Source organism: Triturus cristatus, chromosome 6 (genome assembly GCF_964204655.1).
Source record: "Triturus cristatus chromosome 6, aTriCri1.1, whole genome shotgun sequence".
Taxonomy (NCBI): Eukaryota; Metazoa; Chordata; class Amphibia; order Caudata; family Salamandridae; genus Triturus; species Triturus cristatus.
Window position 1 is genome coordinate 164,538,010 of NC_140589.1, and position 18,407 is coordinate 164,556,416.

Consider the following 18,407-nt stretch of genomic DNA (forward strand, 5'->3'; position numbering starts at 1 on the left):
CATTCATCATTTCACTCATCCATCCATTATCTATCCATCAGTACACTCATCCATTCACTCTTCCACCCGTCCATTCACTCATCCATCCGTTTTTTTAGCCTTTCAACCATTCAGCCATCCGTTTATTTACTCTTCTATCCACCAAGTCCCTCATCCTTCCACCCATTCACCCTTTCAGTCATCCATCCATCTTCCCTTTCTCTCTCAATCGACCCTTTCACTTACCCAGCCTTCCACCCATCCATCTGCACATCCGCTCATGAATCCATACATTGATCCTATCACTCATCCTTTCACTCCTTCACTAATCTATCCATCCTTTTGTCCATCTACCCCCCTTTCACTCACTCATCCATCCTTACATCCACCCTTTCACTCTTCCGTGCATCCACTCACCCTTTCACTTATCCATTCATCAATCCATCCATCATTTCACTCATCCATCCACTAATTCAGTCACCCATCCATCCACTCATCCAGCCAGCCAAAAACAAAAATTACATGACACATTAACCCTAAAAAATATATAATAATTCTTACTAGTGTCCCCCTTACAGTTCTGGGCGAACCACTTAGAGGCAGTCAAGATGACACACAAAAGGCTAGTGGACCAGTTGACCTAGTTCTAGTGTGACACCCTACAATTCCACAGATTACTATAATTTCCAGGACTCCTCGTGTTGCCTTACTTCTAATTTCTCAAAAGATACAAATGAATAAAAACAGAAACAGACTGTACTGTCTGGAAATGGATACATTTCACCAAGATAAGGAGCCTCTGAAAGACTTGGTTGAGCTGTGAAAGGCTCCACTGTGCCTCCCCAGCATTGTTCGCCTTTCTGTCGCACCACTTTTTAGGTTGCATTTTTTAAAGTTTAATAATCTCTTTCGATTTTGTAGGAAGCGGCACTGCTGGGTTCTTCTCTTTCTTGCCTTTAGAAATTAGGTATTTTATTAAAAGCATAACGGCCTGACATGCACATATTTCACATAATTTACTGAATATGAAAAAAAGAGCTTAGTCAATAAAGGACATGATAATTCACACCGCATGTCTGGCAGGCTATGGTCTCTGGTTGCCACAATGGAGTAGTTCAAAAATGCCTACTGCGAAAGAACAAGAAGTTCTCATGGGGTTTGCCATTTGCAATCGAACTGAAATGAACCTTTAAAAAGAAGCATCTGCAATGCAATAGGTCTCGCATTTGTGAGAGTTTGAGCTATTGACATTGTAAATGACAATGCCTTTTATTTATGTGTTCTGAAAACCTGCAAGCAGTGCGTAAACACGCACTTTGTACTTCTAGTCCTTGCTTACGAGAAGCAAGGCTGGCCGTAAAAGAGGTGGTTACTGCCAGCCTTGCTTCTCGTAAGCAAGGACTAGAAGTACAAAGTGCGTGTTTACGCACTGCTTGCAGGTTTTCAGAACACATAAATAAAAGGCATTGTCATTTACAATGTCAATAGCTCAAACTCTCACAAATGCGAGACCTATTGCATTGCAAATGCTTGTTCTTTTTGCAAGAGCCTATGTGTGGAAGGGTAAATCGAAGAGTGCTGCGATGAAACAACTCCTTGGCTTCTGAAGGGGGAAGGCGGAGAGAAAACAAGAATAGCCTGCTGAATTTTGGAAATAACAATTTAAGCGCAGCATCGGTGAAGTGTGTGCTGCAGAGATTTGAAAGTGAAAGCGCTGCATCCACATGAAAGGCTCTGCAAGGGAGAGAGGTGGGACAAACAGTTGACCCTCCTGTGGCAAGAGGGCATCTGCTCACTGCAGCAGGTTGCCCCCTCCTCCCCCACAACAGTTTGTAGGAAAGCAGCATGGTTGAGGGGCGGGGGAGTTCAAGTTAAACACCTCCACGACGCTTCTCATCAAAGCCTGCTTCCAAGTTCTAATAAACACCACCCCATTGAGAGCCAGGGCTCCTAATGCAACAGCACTCTGCAAAAGTACAAAATTATTATTCTTTAGCGAGGGTTAGGAAGACAGATTTTGCCATTGGTGTGAGTGTCTGAGAACAGGAAACGCCTGTGCCGGGGGTGGGGGGCTGAAGCGAGGACAGGCACCGGTCCCGAGGGGCTATTAGGAGTCTGCTAATAACAAAAGAGGCGACTAAGCACCAGCGGGACCTGTTGAGGCGGGTGCCCATGAGTTTAGCACTTACAAAGTGCAAGGTGTACATTTGTGCCATATTAAGCCAGGAGACCTCCAGGAGTTATGTCGGCGGTTAAACAGAGAAGCGAATGCTGCAAGGTGTGTGTTGTGGGGCTTTATTTTAAGCTAATAATATTTTTTTGTACAAGAAGTCATGGCTGCTGGATTATAGATGAATGACCTGCAAAACTAAACGCCATCACTTGTTTACCGAAAGACGACATATGGTTGTTATTTTAGATTAAGACGGGCGCACAGCGGCCGCAGCACCCTCCAGCCACTCTTTAATTGAAGTTTAAAAATGGACTGTGCGCCCGTGTTGTTAATCTAAAAGGGCGATTTTCCGGAAGTCTGCAGGCAACTTAAATGAGAACAACAAGAGAAAGGTGCATGGTTAAAGAAAAAACATTTCTTTACTTACACTCTGCAAACAGCAAGCAGTGCATTTAAACAAAGAGTTCTCCCAATCAGCACAATAGCAATTCACGGGTAAGTATACTGCACTTGGCCGGTGCGCCCGACCAAAACCCCGGAAGTGAGGTATTGGCTTATGAACCAATTAAAAAGCAGCAAAGTAGACCAACAATGGACTCGGCCTATGGGAAGCAGCAGGCGTTATTAAACGCCGTAAAGCAACTACAAGAGGTCTTGCAGACAGCGGATGCGCGCTGATGCTCGACCTAAAAAATGACAAACTCACAGTCAATGACAGAACATTGAGGAGTGGATAGGAGAAGAGACAAAAGTTTCAGAGAGAAATACATTTGCAAATAATTATGTAAATTGGATATCAGGCTAATACTAACCCAATAAGGAAACAGTATCACCTGGCCAGAGTACCAGCAAGAGGCCCTTCAAGAAGATTTGAAGAGGCAAAGACTAAGATTCAGGATACACAGGAGAAACAGCAAAACTGACGACGTGCGACAATCTCACCCCAACAGTCAGCAAAGATGTCTGTCTGAAACCCCTCCCTCCGGCAACTCAATTATACCCTAAACCCAAAAGACCATCCCATAGAAGTATCAAACTCTGGCTCTAATAGTGATTTGATTCGCTGGGAAAGTAGGTGTATGATCACTCCACAGTCTACACATACGAAATTCTCTAAAGGGCTATTGTTTGAGAATAGGCTATGACATCAACCACGTAACCCAGGAAATAATTTTCATTTCACTATCCACATTTCCACTAGTTTGATAACAGGTTAAAACGTTGTGTAACAATTTCCCACTGAGCGCCTCTCTGTAGAGGAAGTTTCTCTCAGTTCACAGCAATGTCCTTTTGTTCAGATTTTTGGCACATTGGTGACTCTTTGGAGGACACATTCAGGCTCTTTCTCTTCTCCTGCTCGCACTTCATAGTTTAAAATCATTTTCCCATTTTCTTCACTGCTTAACCCGACATGCAGAACGAAACCCCATGCTTTGTTTTCTATAGAGAATGAAACACAAACATGTATTACTTTCATGAAAATGTTTTTCTCTATGCACCAACCCAAATGCTGTATCCATCCCTGCGCATCCCACATTAGTAATATATTTTATTTTCAGCCAATATTAGTAAAGTGCACTTGAAGCAGCATTAGTCCTTTTACTTACATTAGTTATGAGGCAAGTTTTGCGGCCTACATGTCAGTTTAATTTCGCGCTTGTGCAAAAGCATTTAACTCATGTTAAGCCCTTTTCATTAGTTTTTCCACCACACAAGTTTAGTAAATGTTAATGAGGGTTCAATCCGAGCAGGTTTTATTTTACTCGAAAACCCTGCTCCATCAGAGAAAATTCAATTTAAGGGTACAAAGAAGGGGGTTATCAGAAGGAACAAATGTAGGAATACTTGATAAAAGGAATGGATGAAGTAGGTATGTAAATGAAAGCAAATTTGTTTATAAGCCGTGGAAAAGCACCATGACCTGTGATTATGTATGGAGCCAAAACGAATAAGCACAGATAACCACTGGTTTGTACAGTTTTTGAAAACATTGGTAAACACTGAAAAACTCCACTGGAATTCACAACAAATAGAAACTGAAAACAGGAAAGCCTACTTCTGAGAAATCGGCAGTGGGCTTCTGACCATCTTTGGACTGAACATTAGAAACTATGGGCTCAATACGATGGCGGAGGGACCGCCACTGCCGGGCCGGCGGTGGCGATCCCTCTGCCATCTGGCTTCCATTTCCCCCGCCACATTAGGATGGCGGGGAGAATCGCTTAGTGACCGCGGCGGTCACAACGACCGCCCTCCGCGCTTCCGCCACGGCAATCGTCACGATTGCCTGGCGGAGCGGTCAGCATGTGTGAAATGGCAGAGGTGCCTAGCAGGCACCGCCCGCCAGATTACAATGCTGGCTGTCAAAACCCCCCTCAACCAGCTCAGTCACCAGACACTGCAGGAGCAAAGCGTATTCCAAATCCTCTACCCATGCATCCAACTCTCCTGGCCTTAATGGTTCACAGACAGGAGAGAAAAGATACCGCGAGAGAGGGGTGAAAAAAAGGGGAAAACAAAGACCCACAGCACAGGACCTCCAAACCGATGCAACAAGGGGATGTTCCCAATAATTATGAACACTGCAGAAAAGAGAGAAAAAGAATCATAAAGAAAGAGTTAATAACAAGGAAACAGAACAAGTCCCCTCCCGTCCCTTCCAAGCACTAGCTTACCCCCACTAGGTTAAGCTGTCCTTTTAGGCATATATTCTCTCCATTAGGTTCATAGGCAAAATGTATTGTGGGTACGATGATCAAAAAATAAACGTAACCATTCCTGCTCCAGCTTCCCGGGAAAAACCCAAAAGTGGGAAAAAACCTGTGTCAGGAATGAATAACCAGGCAAGGGATCCCTTCCGATTAAACGAGACACAAAAATTGCAGAAAGGGAATAGAAAACAATAAATTGCCTCCAGTAACAAAATGTCACTGTTCATAATTGTTAACCCGACAAGCGAGGCACGAAGCGAAAATCCAGGAAAGGGACGGATCCCACGATGTCCTCGAAAATCCAGCAAGGAAGTAACTCCAAACTCCAGTTTCGTAGTAGCGCTTCCAACGCGCTTGCAAAACCCACGGTGAAATGTCAGCATACCAACACAGCTGATGGCAAAGTCCTTCCGGGGGCCAAAGGAGCGGAAACAATATCAAGCACTGAAGCACTAACGCGCTTGGTTTAAACGTGGAACAAGCCACCAAGAAACTGCAACCTGGCCGCCCACAGCCCCGTAGGGCAGCCCCGAAGATAGCATAGAAAGAGGACAGGGAGAAAAGGAAATACAATAAAGACGTCACTATGCTGCTGCCTCCGAGACATGACAGTACCCCCTCCCAAACGACCTCCCCTCGGTCTGGGCTTAGAAGGGTGACGAGCATGGAAAAGGCGTACCAAACGGGGAGCATGTACCCCACTAGCTGGCTTCCATGTACAGTCCTCGGGGGATACCCCTTCCAATCCACCAGATAAAACAGTTGACCCTGACGTCTACGAGAATTCAGGATGGCATGAACCTCGAATTCCTACTCCCCATCAATCAACACTGGAGGAGGGGGGGCAGCTCCTGGGAAGTAACAACATAGGGCTTTAGAAGAGAGGTGTGAAAAACAGGGTGTATGCGATAGTCAGGGGGCAAAACCAGTTTCATGGCCAAAGGATTAACCACCCGCTCAATCTTGAACGGTCCAACATACCGGGGCTGCACCTTCCTATGCCCTCCCATTCTCAAGTTCTTAGATGCCAACCACACCATATCCCCTGGGGCATATAAGGGAGCTGGGCAACGATGACTCTCAGCCTTTGCCTTCATACTGAGTTTAGCGGCAGCTAGATGTTCCTGCGCTGTCTTCCAAACATCTAGCAAGACCTTACTCAAGGCATCCATCACCGGTACATAACCTGTGGGTTGAATCGGAATGGCCTTAGGATGAAACCCCATAGAACAGAAAAAAGGGGACATACCAATAGCTGAATGTACACTGTTGTTATATGCAAACTCAGCTATGGGAAGCACCTTCAACCAACTACTCGTCAAAGATGTCAACAAACAACGTATGTATTGTTCCGTCGTCTGATTAGTGCGTTCTGTCTGCCCATCCAACTGAGGATGGTATGCAGAGGACAGACGTAACTCCATCATTAACATGGCACACAGTTCCCTACAAAAATGTGAAACAAACTGTGCCCCCTATCTGACACTATAGCAGTAGGAGTATCATGCAGCGGCAACACCTGGACTATGAAAACATCAGCCAATTCCCTAGCAGAGGGCTCCTTGGGCAATGGTATAAAATGCACCATCTTAGTAAATAGATCAACCACTACCAAGATAGTGTTATAACCCTCTTCCATAGGGAGATCAGTTACAAAATCCATACTTATGGTGTGCCAGGAAAAGGGAGGGACCGGCAAAGCAAGTAATAACCCTGCAGGCATAGTATGGGATGCTTTGTTAACTGCACACACAGGACATGAAGCCACAAACACCTGTATATCTTGCCCTATTTTAACCTATCGAAACCAACGTAAACATATCTCTTTGGTCTTGGACACTCCAGGATGGCCCTCTAAGGAAAGAGAATGACACCAAGTAAGTACCTTTTTTCTCATCTCAGAAGAAATAAACAACTGTTCTCCATGATACAACAACCTGTCTCGTAATTGACAAGCGGCCTCAGTTAACCATGGAGTCAAGTCCACCACTAACAACTGATCCTGGACCATATCAAGAAATTCCTCACTCGAATTACATCCTATGATGCTATCACTGGCAATCACAGGTATGTCTTCTGAAACTGCAGCCTCTTCCAGGGGAGCTACATGGATTTGTGAAATAGCATCAGACTTCACCTGCTGATTAGCTGGTCTTTAAGTAATTGTGAAGTCATACTCGTTGAAGAATAACACCCACCTCATTTGTCCTGGAGTTAACGCTCTTGCAGAACGAAAATACTCTAAATTCTTATGATCTGTGTAGATGGTAATGGTATGCCTCACCCCCCACAGGTAATACCTCCGTTCCTGAAAGGATAGTTTTATTGCTAAAAGCTCCCTCTCAGCCACCGTGTAATTCCGCTCCGCTGGCAGTAACGTTTTAGAGAAGTAGGCAATGGGATGCATCAGTCCTGTCTCGGTATCCCTCTGCGACAACACCCCTCCCACCGCATATTGGTAAGCGTCTGCCTCCACATAGAAAGGAAGGGTGGGATCTGGATGTCTCAATATAGAAGCGGTCATGAACTTGCCCACCAAGATCTCCAAGGCTCTCTGTGCGGCAGGAGACCAAACAAAAGGTACTCCCTTCCGCAATAACGCCGTCATAGGTTTAATGACATCCGAGAAATGGGAGATAAAACACCGATAGAAATTGGCAAATCCCAACTGGACTTGTACCTCTCTCACACTGGTAGGCACCGGTCAGGTGGTAATAGCCTGCATCTTTTTGGGATCCATCTTTATACCATCAGCTGAAATGATAAACCCCAAAAACTCCACACAAGGAACCCCAAAATGGTATTTCTCTAGCTTCACATACAGACTATGCTCCCGCAAATTCTGCAACACATGTATGACATGAGCTTTATGCGCCCCAGCAGTCTTAGAGAAGATCAAGATACCATCTATGTAAACAACAATTCTCACATCCAGGTACTCTCTCATCACCTTGTTTATAAAGAACTGGAAAGCCACTGGGGCGTTGCAGAGCCCGAACGGCATGACACAGTACTCAAACAAACCGAACTTCGTTCAAAAAGCCGTTTTCCATTCATCCCCAGACCGGACACGAATGAGATGGTATGCACTCTGCAGATCGAGTTTGCTGAATACTGTGGCATGCCGCACCTGATCCAACAACACCGGAATCAAAGACAACTGATATTTGTTTTTGATAGTCACCTTATTTAATGCCCGATAGTCCACACAGGAGCGAAGATTGCCCTCCTTCTTCGGTATAAAAAAGCTAGGAGAAGAGGATTGCCTAATAAAACCAGATGCCAACATATCATCCAAATCTGCCCTCAAATGCCGTCAGGTTCAGACAACGCATAAACCCTACTACAGGGCAAAGGAGCCCCAGGGACCAGATCTATTCTACAATCGAAATCTCGATGGGGAGGCATCAACCCTGCTGTGACCTCATCAAATACCTAAAAAAACTGCTCTTAAGCAACGGGAAGGCAACCCCCTTCCGTAGCAACGCCATTACTACTCGTGGCACAAAGCACAATGAAACCCAATCCGTTGCCTCGCGATAACACTTCCGCAAGCAATGCTCCGAATCCAAAGTTACTGTACGCCGCGCTCTGTCGATCCTAGGGTTGTGAGTTTGTAGCCATGGCACTCTAAGTATCACCCCAAAAGCAGTGACATCAATTAAATCAAAACAAACAGACTCTGAATGCCTAATGTCATAAAGTAAGAAAAGAGGTTCAGTTTGTTTAGCAATCAACCGATATGTTAAATCAGTACCATTGATGGCCCTCACTGGTTCTGGTTGTTTTTTACACACACACGGTACCTCCAATCAAGCTGCCAACTGAATGTCCATGAAATTCCCGGTAGCACCGGAATCCAACAAAACAGAGATGGCAGACCTTCTACTATTGGTTAACACCAAGGTTGCTATTATGGTGAAATGTCGAGGTACCCTCTGGACAGACCCCGCTATATCATAGGGGTTTACCAAACAACAATCGTCTCCCCCACTGGATACGGCTTCTTGTTCCACCAAAGCCACAGCTTTCTTGGGCCCCATACTGGAGGGCTTTACCGTACAATCACGTGCATAATGGCCAATCTTAGCACAATACAAACACAAATCGTGTATCAGTCTCCTATCCTTCTCTTCTCTGGACAAGGGAACCCGAACACCCCCAATCTGCATGGGTTCTGGCAAGGGCTGAGACTCTGTTTCTACCTTCATCTCCCCCCGCATCCCCGAGGAAAACGGCGTAGGAAAACGTCTTCTGTTGCCCTTCCGACAACGGATGATATAATTTCACGACCAAATCAATAAAGTCTGAGCAATCCTCAGGGGGACACACCACCTGGGATACTACATACTTAAGCTCATCACAAAGTCCCTGATAAAACAAGGACGTAAATTTTTCCATAGGCCAGTGTGTCTCCGCAACCAGACGATTAAAGGTGGAAACATACTCCAACAACTCCCGCCTGCCCTGTCGCAGCTTCAGTAACTCCGTATCACTGGCCTGCATAAAAGCGTGTTTCGCGAACAACCATCGCATCTGCTCTTTAAAGGCCGGGAAATCATATATTGAGTGATCATTATTGTCCATAAACGGTACCGACCACTGAGCCGCGGTACCCGCCAAGTAGGAAATCACAAAAGCTACTCTTGCCGTATCGTCCGGGAACGCCAGAGGTCGACACATGAAATGCAGATGGCATTGATTCATGAAGATGCCAAATGTATTGCAGTCCCCAGAAAAATGCTCAGGAACAGCCAAGTGTACCTGTACAGGGGTCTGAACTAGGAATAGCTCCTAATCCTTTTCCCCATGGGTTCTCTCGAGCCTTATAAGTGGTCAGCTCCTGACTCAACCTCAGGTTTTCTTGCCTCAAGGTCCTTACTTCTACCTGAAGCACCGAAAGGGCAGTCATCAATTCCTGCACAGAAAGTTCACTACCCCTCTCTTCTAGGGACGTAGGACTAGTGTCATCAATATTCATCTTCGGTCGGGCAGTGTTTTTTTTTCTGTCCCAACTCCCCCTCAATCAGCTCAGTTACCAGACACTGCAGGAGCGAAGCGTATTCCAAATCCTCTACCCATGCATCCAACTCTCCTGGCCTTAATGGATCACAGACAGGAGAGAAAAGATACCTCGGGAGAGCGGCGAAAAAAAGGGGAAAACAAAGACCCACAGCACAGGACCTCCAAACCGATGCAACAAGGCGATGTTCCCAATAACTATGAACTATGGGGAGAGGAGTTGGCCTAATGGCTAGGGCGGTTGACCTCGAATCTGTGGAACTGGGTTCGAGTATCAGCAATGACGCTGAACATCCTGTGATTCTGGGTAAATCACTTAATCTCCCCGTGCCTAACAAAAAAAATCAATGTGTCCTCATGTAACGCAACTGGTGCTATGTAAAGCGCTCTGATACCCGATACCGGGTCAAGTTCGCGCTATATAAAACTCCGTAAAAAAAAAAAATTAAATAGAAACACTGCAGCAAAGAGAGAAAAAGAAGCATAAAGAAATAGTTAATAACACGGATACAGAACGAGTCCCCTCCCGTCCCTTCCAAGCACTAGCTTACCCCCACTAGGTTAAGCTGTCCTCTTATGCGTATATTCTATCCATTAGGTCAATAGGCAGAATGTATTGTGGGTACGATGATCAAAAAATAAACATAATCATTCCTGCTCCAGCTTCCCGGTAAAAACCAAAAAATGGGAAAAAAAACTGTCAGGAATGAATAACCAGGAAAAAGATCCCTTCTGATTAAACGAGACACAAAAATTGCAGAAAGGGAAAAGAAAACAATAAATTGCCTCCGGTAACAAAATGTCACTGTTCGTAATTGTTACCCGACAAGCGAGGCACGAAGCGAAAATCCAGGAAGGGGACAGATCACACGATGTTCTCGAAAATCCAACAAGGAAGTAACTCCAAAATCCAATCGCGTAGTAGCGCTTCCAACGCGCTTGCAAAACCCAAGGAGATATGTCAGCATACCAACACAGCTGACGGCAAAGTCCTTCCGGGGGCCAAAGGACGGGAAACAATACCAAGCACTGAAGCACTAATGCGTTTGGTTTAAATGCGGACCAAGCCGCCAAGAAACTGCAACCTGCCCACCCACAGCCCCATAGGGCAGACCCGAAGACAGCATAGAAAGACGACAGGGAGAAAAGGAAATACAACAAAGACTTCACTACGCTACCGCTTCCGATACATGAAACTGGCATCAGCCAGCCTTTCCATGGTGGTTCCACCGCCTTGGAAAGGCTGGCGGAGGCTGGGTTCTGGGACCTATTGTGGGCCCCCTCTGTGTGGTGGGAGGGTCTCTGTGCACAGGGAGGGTACCCGTGGTACCCCCCCTACATTTCCATGCACAAGGTGGCAGGCACGGCATGCTGCCTGCCACGTTGTGCATGGAAACGCACTACGTGGGATTTGTGCATTGCGTACGGTGCTGCAGACAGCAGCACCATCTGAATGATCAGGGGCCTGGATGCGCCCCCCATAGTGGCGAGCACATCCTAATACACTCAGCGGGACCGCTGCCTTACCGGCAGGTGGTCCCAGCTCCGCAGCGGGCGCACCACAGCTACACAATTCACTTACTTGAACGAGTCAATCAACTAAGAGAAATGCATATACTTTGCAAAGAGAAACATTTTAAGTCATTTTTAAAACATACTTACTGCATATTTGCTATGCCGTGGGTTTTAGAACAAGCTGCGCACGGTTCACCGTGCAGCAGAGCCTCTCTTCCTCCTGCAGAGTACATCTTCTTGCCCGTGCTGTGACCTGGGAAATGTCTGGGAGTCCCAAGAGATTGTCACCTACAAGAAACTGGTCGGGCCAGGAGATGTAGGGGACACGTTTGTACTCAGCAAGGAATGTTTGAGTACTTAAATCTCAGATTTTTTTAAATTAAATCCCTGATGTTTATTTTCCAGTGTAAAAAGACAATTAAGCCACTCTTTTAAACAAATGGATAAACCTTTCCTCTTGAAGCAATATCGTGATCGGAACAAGAGGAAAATACTCCCGGGGCACACAATTGAAAATGTCTGAAATCAGTTCTTAAGTGTGTTGGATTGCTGAATTTTACATAGCCCACATGTATGGAAATAGAGAATTTTCATATTCTGCAGCGTACATTGAAATGATGGTTCTGAGATGGACAGTTTGATTGTCTTGAAAATAAATTGCTGCAAAGTCATTTTCTTTGGAGCTCTGCTGCCCTCTGGTGCGCTCTGTCGGCACTGACATTAGCGCGGTGAATAAGGTAAAGCCGGAGAGCATATATTTTCTTTCGCCTAATTGCTGAACCGCGGATATTGTCTCATCTACAGGGTAGGTTATATAATGTCGTGACCCTAAAGCACTGTGTGAAACAGATTAGAGTAATGCCAACAAGCATTGGCAATGCAATAGGACTCGCATTTATGCGAGACCTATTGCATTGCAAATAGCAAAGCGTTTGAGCGACTGCAACGCTAGGCGAGACCTAAGAAGAAGAAAGTAGTCTGTGCTGTGAAGGGGCCAGTAGCTGTGGAAGGAAACAAATGACTGACATGGCTGTTATGGGGAGGGACTAAAAAGCTTAAAACCAATTGGAAGGCAGCATTTAGAACCTAAGCCAATGAAGAAGATGGTCCGGAGAGTGGGCGGAGCTTCCACAAAGCTTCCACACTATAGTGTATACTGCATACCTCGCAATGCATGGACAACCATCCTTCATTTAAGCCATCTGGAGGGTCTACTCCCGGGTGCATATGATGCTTTCAAGTGGATGACAATCCCTGCACTTAAGGGTGCGCAACTAATCAATGTCAAATTGACCCTATATTAGAAATACAATGGCAATGTCAGAAGGTTTGGGTCACAATAAACATTAAAGAACAATGTTTGAAGTAGTTTTTCAGTGACATAAAATATCCATAGTTTTCAGCGTTGCAGTGAAAGTGTGGTGCAGTGTGTTACAAACTATTAATGCACTCCATTAACATGACAGCCACTTCAATATGAATATCTGAGTATCCAAGGAAGAAATCAACAATCCAGTATATTTTGAGATCCAGAAGGAGTCCCCAGTATTGTGAGGACAGTAGTATTGTGGGGCAGCATAGTTTTACTGGCATGATGAGTGAGTACCAAACCTTCATCAACAGTTGATAAAACCACAATGTTTTACTTTCTTTGCCACGTGGCAATCACTTTAAAGTGATCTGTGATATGAATGCCCCTACCAAAGTGCATACTTGAATGAAGTCACCACCTATGTGTTAACATTGTCTTTTAGGCCAATGAGCACCTTCTGTCCATCCTCTCAACCATGATGAGCAGGAGGAGACATTTTGTTGCAAACTATTACCCCAGACCTAGGTCAGGTGTTCACAGAAATCCGTTTTCTGTAAAAGGTTACGTGGTGTCTTCCGGGGTAGTCGCAGGCCCGTCGCGGCCATTGTGGTCGAACATGCTGCTGATAACCTACCCTTTCACATAATTTGCATGACGTGGCAAGGGCCTGGAAAGACAGATAAGGAGAGCATGATTTTTGTTGTGCCAGACCTGGTCTGTGATTAGAGGACAAAGTAAAATGGCGCCAACACACACCTTTGTGATGTGTGTGATTAGTTGATTCCCTTGATAATGTAAAGTGTAAGTCAATAGGGCTCTGTTGTAGTTGGGTGTTACCTGGTTCAGCTACTCAGTCTTTATCATAAAATCACTACACAAACTCTATCTGGCTTATCATGACCCAAGTGTGAACTGATTATCCAGGTAGTTCTTTCAGACAAGTGCAGTTACTGTAAAACATTTCGATTCAAAGTGATTATATAGCTGTTCTAACTGAGATGTTCTCAGAGAACATGTTGTATTCCAACAAGATATTAGAAGTATAAACACAAATTAATTTAAATTGTAGTTAGCAGATCATTCAAATGTCGAGTTTCTTAGCACATTCACTTACATCCAAGATAACTTCTTATTGGCTTGAAGATCTGAGTTCTGGCTGCCAGTTAAAGAGAGAATGAGAACAGTGAGAATATTAAATTGCTCTCATCTGTGCACCATGTTGAGAAATTTTAAATCCCATAAATTAGACATGCTGTGGCATTTGCATGATGATATTGGAGAAAATGTCTCCACAGGGAACTGTAAAGCACTGGGAGTCATTTTATTTACGCTAGAGTAATCAGAGAAATTTCGGTAATTCCGTGTTACTCTTTGATGCAGGATTACTGATCATTATGACCGCTATCGTAATGAAGAGGAACTTGAGGGAATAATCCTACGGTGAGGGCACACTTAGTAAACAAGAGCAGCTGCTCGCTCCGCTGTTTATGTTCTGTTGTATTTAGCACATTTTTCTTGACGCAAAATACATACTCCCATCCATTTTGGACCTGAGAGGGCAATTTCGCGCTAAGAAAAATAGCACTAAACGCAGAATTGCTCTGTCATATCATTCCGTCACATCCCACATAATTTTCAGGTAATGCTTTATGATGTTACATGGAATTAGGTGAGTTACGCCCACCCCTATTGTAAAGACCCCAAACTGCGATGTCCACTCTTGTGATACAGTTTGGGGTTGATTCACAAAAAGCATTTAGGAGTAGTATTAGTACTGCAGGGGTACTCTTTTTAATTTTTAAATTGATTTTACTGCAGTGTTTCATCATTGTATACAGCAGACATTGCACAAAAGAATACAACACAAATTGCATAGTTCATACAAGTGGCCACATTGAATTCCCTTCTAAGATTTAAGGACTGAGTCCGTAAAGCAACAGCTCACAATAATCATAACTAAGTGCTTAATATTTATCAATTGACATACCACTCACATGGCAACACAGTTTCCAATTTTAAGTCTTAAAGTGCAGATGCTTATTGTACAAACCAGGAGCCGTACTATTCCATAACCAAGAAGGCAGACAGTGAAGTGCAAGTGCATGCTTCCAATGCTGTAGAGAAGTTACATCCTGACAGGATCAAAGCCTAAATCCAGTCTGCCTATACCCGTCACATTCGGTATTCACCGTGTCCGGGAGACCCTGTTGAAATCACGCAACATGAAGGAGGGAGAAGACTCTCGGAGCCCAGAGATTAACTTTGCTGGGCTACATGTAGCGGCACTGTGCTGCAGAGGTCCCCTTGCTCTAATAGGAGAGCCTGCACCACAAGCTGATTAACAAGTTAAGGTGGCCACTCCCAAAGCCCCCGAGCCTTCAGAGGAGCAGCCAATGGGCACCAGCGAGGCCAAAAAGACATGGTTAGCGGATGAGAGGTACCCGCATACAGATAAAGGACCTGTACAAAGTAGAGGCAGATTTTTATCTGCTATTGCAAGAAGACCAGACAGGAGTCGGTCTCGGCAACACTTATATTTTACATAAGTATGGTTTTCATTGTTCACATTTTTGCAGAGTGACAAGCTCAATGGTCCTGATGAATGCCTGGAACTTTTGGTCCCCTGGGTAGAAACATGTCGACCTAGTTAGATAGTAAATATCTTTACTCCTATCGTCACACTGGTTTTAACTTCATCCATTGGGGATAGTTATTAAAGTTCTTTTTCAGTTGATGAGATGGTTTTAATGAACATTTGATATTATTTTTGCACTCTGCCCCTCATTCACCTCTAACATTGGAGTGAAAAACACCTCACGCTCCTCTCCAGAGGGAGAGTTGTAGCCCACTCAGTGCACCTTGCGGGCACTGTGTGCAAGAGGGAACCCAATGATGAAGCATGTCACCCAAGTGTTGAGTGAGGGTTCTCGTCTTTAAAAAGCTAATGCTTATTTTGGTATTTTTGCACTTTGTGATTCACATAGTAGTTTAGTTTCCATTAGGATACTTGTTGTGAGTAGTATACTCGTCAATACCCACGAGATTGCAGAGTGCATGATAACGTCCTGTGTGCTTATAGGATCGCAGCATATCTGTAATCATTACTATAAAGTGCAGATGCATAACCGCAATATGATATTCATAATACAGCAGCACACCTGAAATCAAAATTAGTGGAGATAGCAGACTTAAAAGTCAAAAACAGTTATAAAGTGCCAGTGCCAGCTAACAATGCTATGAGGCATACAACCACTGCAGTCCTATGGATATTTTAATAGCGTATAGTTGCGTAATCCCACCCGAATTATCATACATTTTACAACAGGCCAGTACACATTATCCATCTAAAAATGACATCAGACCCATAAAACCCTAAGGAGCCCAGAGGAGCCAGGTCTGCCGCATAATTAGCTACTTCTGTTGCCTCCCTCCTTAATTCAGTCACTGTCCAGTCAGCCCTTCCATCCAGTTGGTAACTGAAGACCAGATTCTGCCCCCCACAGCTGTTTATTGCGTCCTTTGCATTTATACAGATTCGTTTCCATAATATGGAGCGCTAAAAGTCTAGACCTACACATTACAAATATTGGGGGCCACTCTGATGCAATGCAAAAGCAGGCCACCGCTATAGCAATAAATATTATATATCCCTTTTTCCTTAATATATCCTTTTTTCTGAGCCATCTATCACTCCCAGAATAATCAGCATGGGGGGTGATCTGGACCTGCCCACCAATTATTGATCCGCTACAGTGTATTGGAATAATATACACTATAGTTGTACCATAGGACTGAGGTCAGTATGCCTCTATCGAGTACATTAAACTTAATTACTTTGTGTGCCAGCTAACTGAGAGGCCACTAGAAACTCCTTGAATAAACAAGAAGGGAGTAGTTTCTGGCAACCGCATAAACATGACAACTTTGTTTCCCTTAGAATTGGAACATGTCTCAGAATCGTGGAAACAACGGATAACAGTTTCACTCAGTCAATCGTGCATGCTTAGTTTCTTCAGAGTTACACAGAAATGGATAGACGGGCATTTCAATAAAAGGATTTATTGAATAGTCTTGTTTCTCGTGTAAGAGATATGAGCTGTTACAATCGCAAGACAGTATGCGAAATATAATATGTACAGCGTAAGCAGTAAGAAGAAATAATACTGCAACAGCATGTCTTCTAGCTATGACATATATTCATATATACACAGAAATAAATAACATAGGCTAAAAAGTGGATACTCGTTTGATGCTTCTAAATAGTTCTACCCCAGTGTACCTAACCTAAGTGTAGTACAAGGTAAGAAGTAGGTGCCGTATTCTATAGTATGGTAAGCTATAGTTTTACATATGCCAAGAGTCCCTCTAGGTTCTAGTCAGCTCCATATCTTAGAATGAGAGAGGTGTAAATCTCCTTCCGGGTCCCAAACTCTAACACCCCGTGAAGGGAGTCAGAACACTGGAAGCTGGATTCTCTGCGAGCAGGGATGACAGCGTCTAGTCAGTGCGTCAGGCGGGGACTCGAATTCTTCCGAACTTGCCGTGGCGAGCCGTATCGAGCTGTGCAGCTGAGCCGTGCTTTGCTATGGTAAGGGAAGGTATATTTATACCTGGGACGGTGCTTAGGAATGTTGGCATTGACGTAAAGTCGGGCAGAAGAAGACGTCATGAATGAATCCGTAAGGAATAGTAGTTCATGCATAATAGATGAGTTCTTGGAGAAATCAATAATCCTACCTAGGGAAAGTCCCAATGGCTTAAGGGTCTGGTGTCTAAGAACTCGTTGTGACGTGGGGATGGACGGATGTAGGTGACCATGCCTGTATTTGGATAGCATGGCTAATGCCTAAATAAGGACTGGTATTCTATGCCTAAATAAGGGCAATGCGAATTGTGCCTATATAAGGACATGATTTAGGAAAACCTATGTACAGACATCTAAATCGAAACACTACACCCACTCCACTTTCGAATGAACGATAATACTAAATGCTAAACATGAAATGCTAAACATTTAAAACTGAGTACCGCATGTTGCTAAAAACATTTGTAAAAGCATACTAAAATAAGTTTATAGTAAAAAAAGTTTGCTAGACATGAAATACAAAGGTGCTGTACATATTAAAGCAATGTTTCATTCTAAGCATATGTTTACAGTGAATGCTAAGTGAATGAACAGAAATATATACCCATATGATGAAATGGGTCACGATTACAGAAGGAAAGGTCAAAGCCATTTTATGTCATGGTACATAAATGAAATTGTGGTGAATAAAGGTGACAATGTGCCCCTGGAAGTGTTCAAAGAAGTCTGTTCTCTATGAATAGTTCTACTTTAAGCATATTACTTCGCCATAAAAAGAAAAATTCAATTTCAGAGAGAAGAGAAAAAAAAAATTGTATGAAAAAGTTCCAAGGTTTTGTCTTTGTTTTGAAAAATGAAGGCCAAATTCGTAGCTTTCCCGGTACACTGTGAGCCGAGTCAAAAGTCAGTGTAAGGAGCTGGTGAAAACATGAAATCTTCTATTCCCGTAGACAAAAGATTGTCTACCGATGTCAGTGATAGTTGGAATACCTTGTTTAGAAGATTAACTGCACATAAATGTGAAGCATTGCCAGTAGCAATGTTTGTTTCCGATGTTACCTGTGTGCCGGTTAATCCATCTCGTACCTTAGCAGTAGCATGTTGCGTCTG